Source organism: Ictalurus punctatus, chromosome 19, assembly GCF_001660625.3.
Source record: "Ictalurus punctatus breed USDA103 chromosome 19, Coco_2.0, whole genome shotgun sequence".
Taxonomy (NCBI): domain Eukaryota; kingdom Metazoa; phylum Chordata; class Actinopteri; order Siluriformes; family Ictaluridae; genus Ictalurus; species Ictalurus punctatus.
In genome coordinates, this window is record NC_030434.2 from 23561438 (window position 1) to 23573188 (window position 11751).

The following is an 11751-nucleotide window of genomic DNA, read 5'->3' on the forward strand; positions in this document are numbered from 1 at the left end:
TTACACTCCTGAACCTGTACGCCGTTCTCAAAAACCTTTCCCTACAAACGCTGTTCACATCTTCCAGCCCGCTCAAGAAGAACACACTGTGATAACGACGTTTGTGAGGAGATGGAATCAGTGTGAGATTGTGTGTGTGTGTGTGTGTGTGTGTGTGTGTGTGTGTGTGTGTGTGTGTGTGTGATTTTCTAGGCTGAAGGTTTTTTTTTTTCCCCCTTCATACTGCGGCAGCACACAGACCCCAGGGAAGAGCAGTCACACACCTGCAGTACCCAACTGCCAATTACACACACACACACACACACACACACACACACACACACACACACACAATTGCTCAGAACACATTAAAACATAGCAGTAGTAGGATTCTTTCTCTCACTCTCGCTCTCTCTAACGCACACACACACACACACACACACACACACACACACACACACACACACACACACACACACACACCAGGATTACAGATGCAGGATTATGCATCTGTAATGCTTTTCTAGGCCTGATGACATCATCCTCCTGCAGTCTCATGCGATATTTTCGCCTCATCTAATGTGCAGCCTGTGTGTGTGTGTGTGTGTGTGTGTGTGTGTGCGTGTATATGAACTACCTTCACCCCACCTCAATGTGACCCATTCACACATTCCACACGTTTTTTTTTTTTTTTTTTTAAAGCTGACATCAGCTCTTAGCCACTTTCACACCACAGACTCAACATTCTGATCACATGACCTCGGAAAATGAATCAGCCTGGGTTTTTTATTTCAGCAGTTGAATACCGAGCGAGTGAAATCTTTCAGAGCGTACATGAATTTAGCTTTACGTAAGAGGACCGAGCCCGGAATCACTCGCCGCCATTCGGGGCGGAACCACAATGCCCGGTTCCTGCAGATTACATCACGCAGTAAAGCTTTTTCACGGGGCTCGAGAGAAACGCTGATTTGGTCCGCTCTCTACTTTTTCTTCTTCTTTTTCGTGGGGGCGTATTTATTTTTAAAAAGTGGTCGCAACAGGTCTATTCACACAGGGTTTGTTTGACACGTGGAAGCAGGGGTAAAGTCATAGTTACTGGTGTGGGGGCGATCTCTGCGATTCTAGCCCTGTCCATATTGTTATATCAGTAATTGTATACAGTGGTGCTTGAAGACTGTGCGTCGACGGAGTCTAAACTATATCAGAGATGGTTTTGTTTTACTTTTCCAGCCTGATGAGCTTCAACAACTCTTTTTTTTTCTCAGGTCCTCAGAAATCACCTTTTGTTCTTGCCATGGTACACTTTCACAAATATGTCTTGTGGAGATCGGACTCTGATGGATCCCTGTTCTTTAAATAAAACCGGACGCTCACTCACTCACTTCTGATCGTCACCTTCAAATTAACTGCCCATCCTAGAGGTTCACATACTTTTTCCACTCACACCTCAATAAATAAACGACAGAGTATAATACTTTTGTCTCCTTTGTTTAATTGGGTTCTGTGTCATAATGTGTGAAAATCGAAAAAAAAAAAACAACATTTATGCAGATCTATGGGAAATTCTAAAGGGTTCACAAACTTTCGAGCACCACTGTAAGTCTGGAAAGATAACACAGTGTTGTACGAGAGTGTTGCTGGATTCTCAATTCTGATTGGTCAGAAGGTGTTGATTCATTTCCTGTAACAGAAACTCGGTAGTAGACGGTAGTGTTGCAGGTTTATAGTAATGGATTCATTTGAACACGTTATAACATTCCCCATTACTGTACTGTATTAACTAATGATACGCAGATTCAAATATGTTATTTAATAAATAAAAATGTTGATTTTCTGTGAGGTGACGTTTATTTAACATTCATGGAAGGAGTCTCTGCATTTAAAAAAAAAAACATTCTTTTCTCTGGTCTTATTATGGAGTGACTCAGCTATTTATAGCTGCTATACCGTAAGTGATATCGAGAAGTTAACTCGTTCCACAACATACACTATAGTGTATATATGCATACCGTATATACAAATATAACTACATGTAACTATAAATGGATAAAAAGCTTGGTGTGCCATTCATCGATAAGGGAAAATTGTAATGGTTGTTGGCATGGGTTGCTGTGATATAACCGGAATAAAACACACAACCGACTTCACGCTGGTAACAGTAACGCCGCTTCACGTTGGACCGCATGGCTCCACCCAGTCGTCGATCATTTCCCCACGTGTTTTATTCCTCACACAGCTACTGTCCCGAATACAAATCACTAAACAGATAAGACAGGATTTCAAGTTTGGATACAGCATTCAATGTAACAGCGCTGTGACCCATTTACAGAGATTAGCATGGCGTATTATGGAGAAGAGACGCTCTCTGGATGGACTTCACTCATGTCCGGGGAGAGAGAGAGAGAGAGAGAGAATTTTAAAAGAGACAGAATGAGAGAGAAAGAGAAATATAAAGACAGATGGAGAGAGAGAGTGTGTGTGTGTGTGAGAGAGAGAGAGTGTGAGATAGAGAGAGACAGAGAAAGTTTTGCATGACCCAAAATCTGTAACTGGAGTTTTGGGAAAGTAGGTGGAGTTTGAAGGACACCAGTAGAGCTCATGACCTACTACGACACGTCTAGTGATCCAGTGGGGCTTTCTGCAATCAGGCCAAAGTCAGGGCATGCTGTACGTATACACACACACACACACACACAAGAACTGGTGCAGCCAGGGTTGCCAGGTTTCGGAAAAACAAACTACAAACTTACAAACTTACAACTACATCACAAAAATATGCACAAAAAGACCTGAAACTAGTGTAAGATGTTCGGGTGTTGGAAAAACAAAGAAGCATTTATCTTGTGTGGGAAACAAGGTCACGCATTTCTGATTTCCGGAATTTTCAGTACCCCTGTTTATTATTGCTACGGCCGTTATCCATTCCGTAATCCACATTTGTGGCGGCTGTGGATCAGGTGGTAGAGCGGGTCGTCCACTAATCGTAGGGTCGGCGGTTCGATTCCCGGCCCACGTGACTCCACATGCCGAAGCGTCCTCGGGCGAGACGCCGAACCCCAAGTTGCTCCCGATGGCAAGTTAGCGCCTTGCATGGCAGCTCTGCTTCCATTGGTGTGTGTGTGAATGGGTGAATGAGACACAGTGTAAAGCTCTTTGTAGAACCACTAAGGTTAAAAAAGCGCTATATAAGTGCAGACCATTTACCATTTTCCCCCTGTCCCGATCTTGGCAACATTTCCTTCCATATTTAGACCAAAGAACGCATACAAGCTCCACTACTCCAGCCAAACACGCTCTCATAACGTAAACAGCCTAGCTATGCAAAATAATAATAATAAAAAAACAACATTCCAGTTTGTAATATCACTGTAAGATGTGTGTGTGTATATATATATATACACACACATATATATACATGTTCTCACTACAACATGAACAGTTTTGTGAATTGAAACTGCCTGCACTTGCACTTTCCCTTTGTTTGCCATAGCCTCCGATTGTTTGCGTTAGAACAAAATTTCAGTGGCCACAGACTACATATAAACCAGCCCCAGGAACTAAAAATAAATAAAAACCAACACCCCAGACTTGCTTTTTCCAAAACTAACCCAATTTGATGCAAAAAATAAAAAACCAAAAAAAAAAAAATGCAACCCTGGGATGGGAAGGTTTTCCTGATTTGTCTCAATTTCCTACAAACTCAATTCTTCAATTCTCACGATAAATGTGCAGAAGCAAAATGAATGCATTTGAAAACATGCCAAATTTGAATTCTAAACACCCCCCCCCCCCTCTCTAAACACCCCTCCCCACACATGGCAGTGTACCTTGAGAGTTTTGATTGTTTTACTGTACATATTGCATCATAAATCATAAAGACGACCTGATTCTTAGATATGATTACAATACGTAAAGACTCTCTTATCAGCGCCAGGCACATATTCAAACAAGCTTTCCACAAGGTCGAGCACCGAGCCAGATGTCCCGCATGGACGCCTTCTCCTTTCACCTACAAATTCCTCAAACAATTCCTTCGGATGTATGTAGAGAGTTAGGTTCGACACTCGACACGCATATTACTCAGCTGTTCTAAATAAAAGTAAAGGCGTGCAGTGATCCACACGGCTATAGGGACGAGCCCAGCGTGCGGCAGGTGTGAAGGGAAGACGAGCAAAGACTAAATACGAAGGTTAAATTTTAATCGAGACCTGTGACTGGTCATGCTGAAGACGTTAAAGAGATTACAGGTTAAAATCCTGAGCCAGCATCTCCGTCGGTTTTCCACTGTGGAGCATTTCTCTGCAGTAAACCTCTCCTGATTGGAAAATATAGCATGTGAGTGTTGGAGATTTATTGCCTTATCAAAGGCGGTGCACATTTTACTCTCGGTCGGGTCAAACCGTTCAGGGCAAAGGTTTAAATAGACGTGCTCGTGTTTACTGAACACGCTGCTGCACTTTACACTTTACACTTTGGCCGACGGACAAAAGTGAGGAACAGCTTTCGTGTTTTTTTATCCTGCACCAGTGCGGAACCGGTGCTCAGAATTTCACAACATACTTTTCACTTATAACTAAACATTCTAGGATGAAATAAATCACTCACATGAAAAAGTCTGGGAAACAAACTCGCTTAAAGCAGTACCGCTGTTGCATTAGAGTTCTTACGGTAAATTCTCGTTTCTGATTGGTCAGAAGGTATCGAAGGTAAAATGCCTATGAATTGCTATTGCGTAATCTAATCTGAGCCTAATATACTGCAGACGGATTAAAAACACGTGATGTTGTTTAATTAAGAAAAGCATATAAACATTGATATGATGTTTCGCTTTTGTTTTTTAAATTCGGAGACGTTTATTTAACATATATGGAAGGAGTCTCCAGTGTCAGCGGTAAAGCTGCAGTTTGTGTTTATGCTTTCTGTTTTGTTTATTTATTTGTTTATTTGTCTTATTAACTTCAAGAGAGGATAATCATAGCGGGGCAGTGGCCAGTTCATGTACAGGAAATTGGTGGACCTTAGGATTCCTGTAGTGCTTCTACCACACCGACCTGGCAGAGGTAAAGCGGTTAAAGGTAAAGTGGGTTCAAATCTGGAATAAATGGTGGCTTGGACGTTAAGGTTTTGGGTTACTGATCAGAACGTGCCAAGCTGCCACTGTTGGGCCCTTGAGCAAGCCCCTTAACCCTCTCTGCTCCAAGAGCGCTGTATCATGTCTGACCCTGCGCTCTGACCCCACCCTCCTAACATGCCGGGGTACGCGAAAAAAAGAATTTCACTGTGCTTTAATATATATGTGAACAATAAAGACTCATTATCATTATAAAAGAGAGGCTGGTGAATGGACGACTGTTTACAGTTGCTATAACGTAAGCGAGATCAAGAATCGACTTGTTTCGTGGACGTTCCACAACATCGAATGTAACTATGACTAGAATAAAACACTACGACGTGCTGGTCCGTCACACCACCTTACCATTGATTATTTACCTACAACAGCACGCCTCGAAGTATTTCGATTTTGTTCTTTACATACTTATGTATCTCATGTTGCCGTGGTAGACATCATCTCTCATGTTCCCGTGGTAGACATCATCTCTCATGTTCCCATGGTACCCACCTTGAAATCTTTTAAGCACTTGTGATTTGATCAAAAGCTTCTGACCAACCAGAATTGAGAATTCTGTGGTGTAACTAGTTGAAAGATTTCAGACACGATGTTATAGTCAAACTAGCACTTTGTTACATTAACATTTAGCATTAGCATTTCTAATCCAAACCTCTTTAGGTTTTTTTCCCCCCAAATACCATTCAATTGTTTTGGAAATGCCCAAGAGAGGAAGAATCTAGTGTGCCAGATGTTACAATTTAATGCGTCTCAGTTGAATTTGTTTTGGTTTGACTCTTGATTTATCCCGGGTAACTGTATGTACATGGATAAAATGAACAGCAGTTTAATAAGAGGGATGGATGATTTTCGTCATGTGTTTTACCTGAAGGTTGGTATCGTCTTTGTGCCCTCGTGCTAGCGGTGTACGCTCGACTGTGTGTGAAATCGTCACTGTGAATTGTAGCATGTTCTATAAATAGCCTATCTGTCAGACTTTACAAGTTCCACTCAGACGTGCCGACCGAGTCCCCGAAAACGCTGATAGCCGCAGACGTAACAAGGACGCACTGTGAAAAATCAATTTCCGCTCCTTGTTATCGTTCCTGTCAAACAAGGGAATATGAAAGGTCTGCCGTGGCTATTGAGAACAGATCCCTTAGCGAGGGTTATTGAGCCCCTCTCTCCTCCAAAGGCTTCTGGGATGGCCTTGAAATCAATCATTCCAGTCTGGCAGGGGGAAGTTAATTTGAGTGTGAGGGTGATCATATTGAAATATTTGGCCGGTAATACTACGTTCTCCTCAGTGTTGCCAGAGACAACAAGGACAACCAGTTGAGCTGCAATTTGTGTTCCATTTGGCGGCTCACAGCGAATCAAGGCCTGGCGAAAAAAACATTGGGACGTCTCCAACATGAACTAAACAACAACAAAATAATTGAACAGAATGTAACCCAGGCAGCCAGATAGAGCGTTTATACATGTCTAGAGTAAAAGGATTTCTTTCTCAGATCTATGAAGATCCCTACAACTGGGTGGTTCTCTTTCAGAAATGGTTCCTGCTAGACCCTTTGAAGATAGCCATAATTGTTACGTAGCTATAAAATTTCGGAAGAGTGTGGAACTGAAGAAACATCGGCGCTCAGCACCATACGAAGGATTGGTCTGAGGAATGGACTCTGAGCCAATCGTTTGGATTTGATACTTTGAGGTGTCAGGCTTGATTAAGAAAATGTCAGCTCAACTGGTAGCGAAATGTTCGCTGTTGCTGACACTACAGCTCCATGTTCTGCACATACATAGATAATAAATGAATAATGTTTTGCCTGTCGCTTTGTCGCTCGATCATCTGAAAGTATTGTGAGATATAATGTATTATTAATACACAAAACCAGCCAGAAAATGAAGGCCATTGTTGCACCTGATGGTTGTAAGGGGTTTGTAAAAGTGATGCTTTCTTTCATAGTCGTCAAAATACGCTAGAGCATACATCATAAAAACCTCTCGCTGTCTCTCCGGGACACGTGTGAGAGAAGTCAGCCTACTTGCTGTGGCCTGATAGGAAGGGAGTGGTGATGTTTCTGCTGTCCTACTTTCAATAAATGGGGGAGAAAAGAGAGAGGGCAGATAAGGAGAGTCTCGAGGGGAAAGAAGTGTAATGACCTCAACTCTTGGCACATGGACAAAGACACTCTCTAATAGACAGGGGACACTCATTCCTTCTATTAGCATAACCTCGAACTTAAATAGGGTGATGAAATCGAGGGCGCATGCTTTTTATTTTTTGCTTGACCTTCACATATGTCCAACTGCGTGTGTCTTGATAACTTTGGGGTCAGTCGCATAGAATAAAAGATGGCGGTAGTCCCTAGGTTGAGACCCTCAAGGGTATATGTTTGGTACATTTATTAATTGCTCCTCAGGTTATAAAAGTGGTTGCATTTGTATAACTTTAAGGTACGTGATTAGACCTTAACTATGGCCGGGTTTTTAAGCTACACTATTTACAGCGATAGAAAACAAAGGTACTGGACATGTACCCATGAGGGTTGCAGCCCAGTAACAAGCAACCACACAGTTTCATACCGTTTTCCCGTAAGCCGAGCACTGGATCATGGCACAGCAGAGAAATGTGCAGTCATTCATAAAGAGTTATTGAACAAACTGGTACAGGCCACGCCCATCTGCTCATTATTACTGCTCATTATTATTATTACGAAAAATGCCACCCTACGCACAGCTGCACACGCTCGCGCCGACGCACCCTTAGCACTCCTACATAATGAGCTGCTCTACTTTCATGGCAGATGGAAAATGTGGTGCTTCTCCCGCTACCTCTCGCTCTTCGCTGCCGACTAGCCCGGGGCTCTGGCGGCCCGTATCAGGTGATGGAGAAAGGGTGAAAGGGCTGGCAGTGGCTGGATGGCGGTGGAAAATCTGCCTCAATGCTCATCAATATTTCAGCCGTAGCTGCGGAAAGCCAACACCGGCCAGTATCTTCCATCGTGTCACTGGACAATGGGATTGGATGCCTGCGGCTTGACATGCCAACATTGTTGGCACACGAGCGGTGACGCAAAGGCCTATGCATTATTCAGCCATCTTCCAGAATGGCCACGGGGTGGGTGGGGAAAAACTTGTGTCAGAGGATGATTACGAGGTAAGTAGCAAGGTCAAGGGGTAGCCAGAAAGAAAAAAAAAAAGATAAAAGGGAGAAGACAGAAGATGGGGAATCCAGAGACTCGCTTTCTGGAGTCCCCAGAAAATCCAACTGGGTTTGAACAGTGCTTCTATAAGAGTTTCGTTGACATCTTTACAGCGTATGGAACATTCCTCTGGCAGGATTGCGTGAATTAGTTCACTAAGTGGGGATCTAAGAATACCACCTTGTATTGTTTGGGTACAGTGCCTGTCATAAAATAACGCAATATACTAATGAAGGAATCCAAAAGTGTCAAGCCACCATAATGGCACTGAGTTTGGCGGCATCGAGCCGGAGCTGAAATCGGAGCAGCCTGCTCGGACTGGCTTGCGGTAATCGGACTGAGTGCACGCTGGATCCGTTGGCACCGGGACTGAGAGGACACCTGAGTTCTCAGAATATCACTTCCTTCATTAAGCCCTGTTCCCTGCCACATCAATGATTAAAGGCACAATGTGCCACAACACGCTATTCGCTCATCCGCACAGTAACCTAGCAAAGAACCAGACGTACATAGCTTCTTTTTTAAATCCACAACTAGTCGCATGGAGTCGGTTCTCTGTGGTCATCTTATTCATTTGAAAAACTGCACATGGTGGATAGTTTCACGCATGGAACGGAAAGAGGATTATTTAACTTATATAGGAACTTACCTGGTTAAAGTGCGATCAAAATCAGAATAAGCGTGCAAACACCACAAAATGGCTTCCTGTATTGTGATCTGTATCTGTAAACAAAAATAGCAATCGCAAATGACTAATATAGCTAATTTAGGTTAGCTTTTAGGGTTTTTGTTGTCTCAGGGGTGGAGCCAAATCTGTGATTAATCTGGGATAGATCTATACTATAGGATCAACAAATGGACAATACTGTACAGTAATGTTTAACGAATGGGTTCATAATGACGAATTAACCCTCTACTGCATGAAATATTACATTTACATAAAAAAAGCACTTGAATTAGTGCAAGTAATAAAAAATATCTATAAATTTGTATTTTTTTTTTAAATAGTCGGCAAATTGTTGCCATATGGCAGCAATGTGCACGTATCATATAGTCGAAAAATAACATAAAATGTATGAGATTACAATTCCAATTACTGCATTTTTTGCCACCCAGTAAGCATGCAAAAGTTATAAGTAATATCTCAAATTTATTCCTTTAAGTTGTTTTGCCTAAATATTGAAAGATAAATCGAATTTTGAGAGCCCTCCGAGGATGACCTTGCCATACCATGTGATTCCAGAAAAGGAAGAGCACTTCCTGGTCATATGACATGGCATTATTTTGTTACGCCAAAGTTAAAGCCCTCTTTTTACAGTTACATAAGAAAATTCTAGTTTTGTATTTTTGCCTATCCAAAAAATTGGAGATAAATGAATTGTTGCCATATGGCAACACCATGCAGTAAAAGGTCAATACATGCACTAATCCTTAGCGCGTCACGAAGTAACGAAACATTATGCAGGTGCGTCTCAAAAAATTTGAATATCGTGGAAAAGTTAGCTTTTTTCCGTAAATTAATTCGATTTTTTTTTTTTGATTCATTACACATAACGTGAAACATTTCAAGCCTTTTTTGGTTTTAATCTCGATGATTACGGCTTACGGCTCACGGAAATCAAAAATCCAGTATCTCAAAATATTAGAATAAAGAATTTATAATACAGAAATGTCGATCTGAGAAGAACTCTAATCAGATAATTAACTCAAAACACCTGCAAAGGTTTCCCGAGGCTTTAATCTCTCAGTCTGGTTCAGCGCACACAAGCACAATCACGGGGAAGATGAAAGGAAATGTTGCGTTTCATTTGGAAATCAAGGTCCCAGAGTCTGGAAGAAGAATTTCTAATGTTTAATTGTTTTTTATAGATCTTTTTTCTTCTTCAAATGACTGCTGAGGGACATTACAAAGCAGCATTGTGAGTTCTATTTAAAGTCAAAATGGAGGTTTTGTGGCTTTTAGTCTGAATTTTTGCACCTTAAGGTTATTTATCAGCTGGTGTTGCTCCAACACAATGACAATGATGTTTAGAAGATCTATGCATTCAAAATGTACAGTCTCTCTCTCTCTCTCCCACCGGTACGGATCAACAATTCTAACGACATCGTTCTGCACTTCAGCTTCTCATCAGATTTTCCGTCCAATCAAACGCTCTCTAGAATCCAAAGTGTCCCGCCCCCGACGTTAGAAAAAATCACCTAGCCGAAGATGCCGTCGTTGAACGAGAGCGAAAAATTGTGTCTTGTTAAAAAAAAAAATTGGCGTTAAACCACTGCTTTACACTGAAAATTGTAGATTCTGATTTAAGAGGACCTATTGAGTATAGTTTACACAAAAATATTACGTTTCTCATCAGACATACTCGCTCTCACGAGGCAATTGAGATACAGTAGTGTGACAAATAACCTATAACATGAGCTTGAATACACACGTGGGTAATTTGCATAAACATTTTAATGACTACAACATGTGCATTTTGTATGCATGAAAAATGTATCACTCAGCTGCAGTCAGAAGCATTTTTGGCTTAACTCAAACACCACAGAAGGAGGCAGGAGTATTTACTTGAGCAGGCACCGGGGAGGCGAGCATTTCAGAAGCAGTTCAGGGGAAACGGGTTTTATCACAGCAGAAAGCACCGCAGAGCCGGAATGGCTGCCCTCGAACAGCAGTCTGTTTATTTCTGGGACGCCTGAATTATGTTCTGCGGTGATTATGTAGCAAAACGACTCACGCTGCATTTATCCATGAACAACACTGCAGACGGGTTCGACAATAATACGAGGAATACGAGTTCTACTGAATATTGTTCTTCAGAGTATCTAAGATACCTGGGAGGGAGGGAGGGAGAGAAAGGGAGAGAGAGAGAGAGAGAGAGAGAGAGAGAGAGAGAGAGAGAGAGAGAGATCATAAGAGATAAAGACAGACAAAGACAGACTGACACAGAGAGAGAAATAAAGGGAGGCAGAGGGAGGAGGGAGAGAGGCTGAAAGAGAGAGACAGAGAGAATGGGAGACTGAGACAGAGGGATATAAAGATAGAGACAGAGGGACAGAGAGAGAGAGATGGAGAGAGACATATAGAGAGACACAGAAAGAGAGTGAGAGAGAAAGAGAGTATAAATGAATCAGATCACCACCACCACCACTATCATCATCACCATCATCATCACCACCACCACCATTACCATCACCACCACCACCATTACAATCATCACCACCACCACCACCATTACAATCATCACCACCACCACCACCACCACCACCACCATTAAAATCATCATCACCACCTTCATCATCATCATCATCATCACCACCACCACCACCACCATTACAATCATCATCACCACCCTCATCATCATCATCACCACCACCACCACCACCATCATCATCATCACCACCACCACCACCATTACAATCATCACCACCACCATTACATTCATCACCACCACCACCACC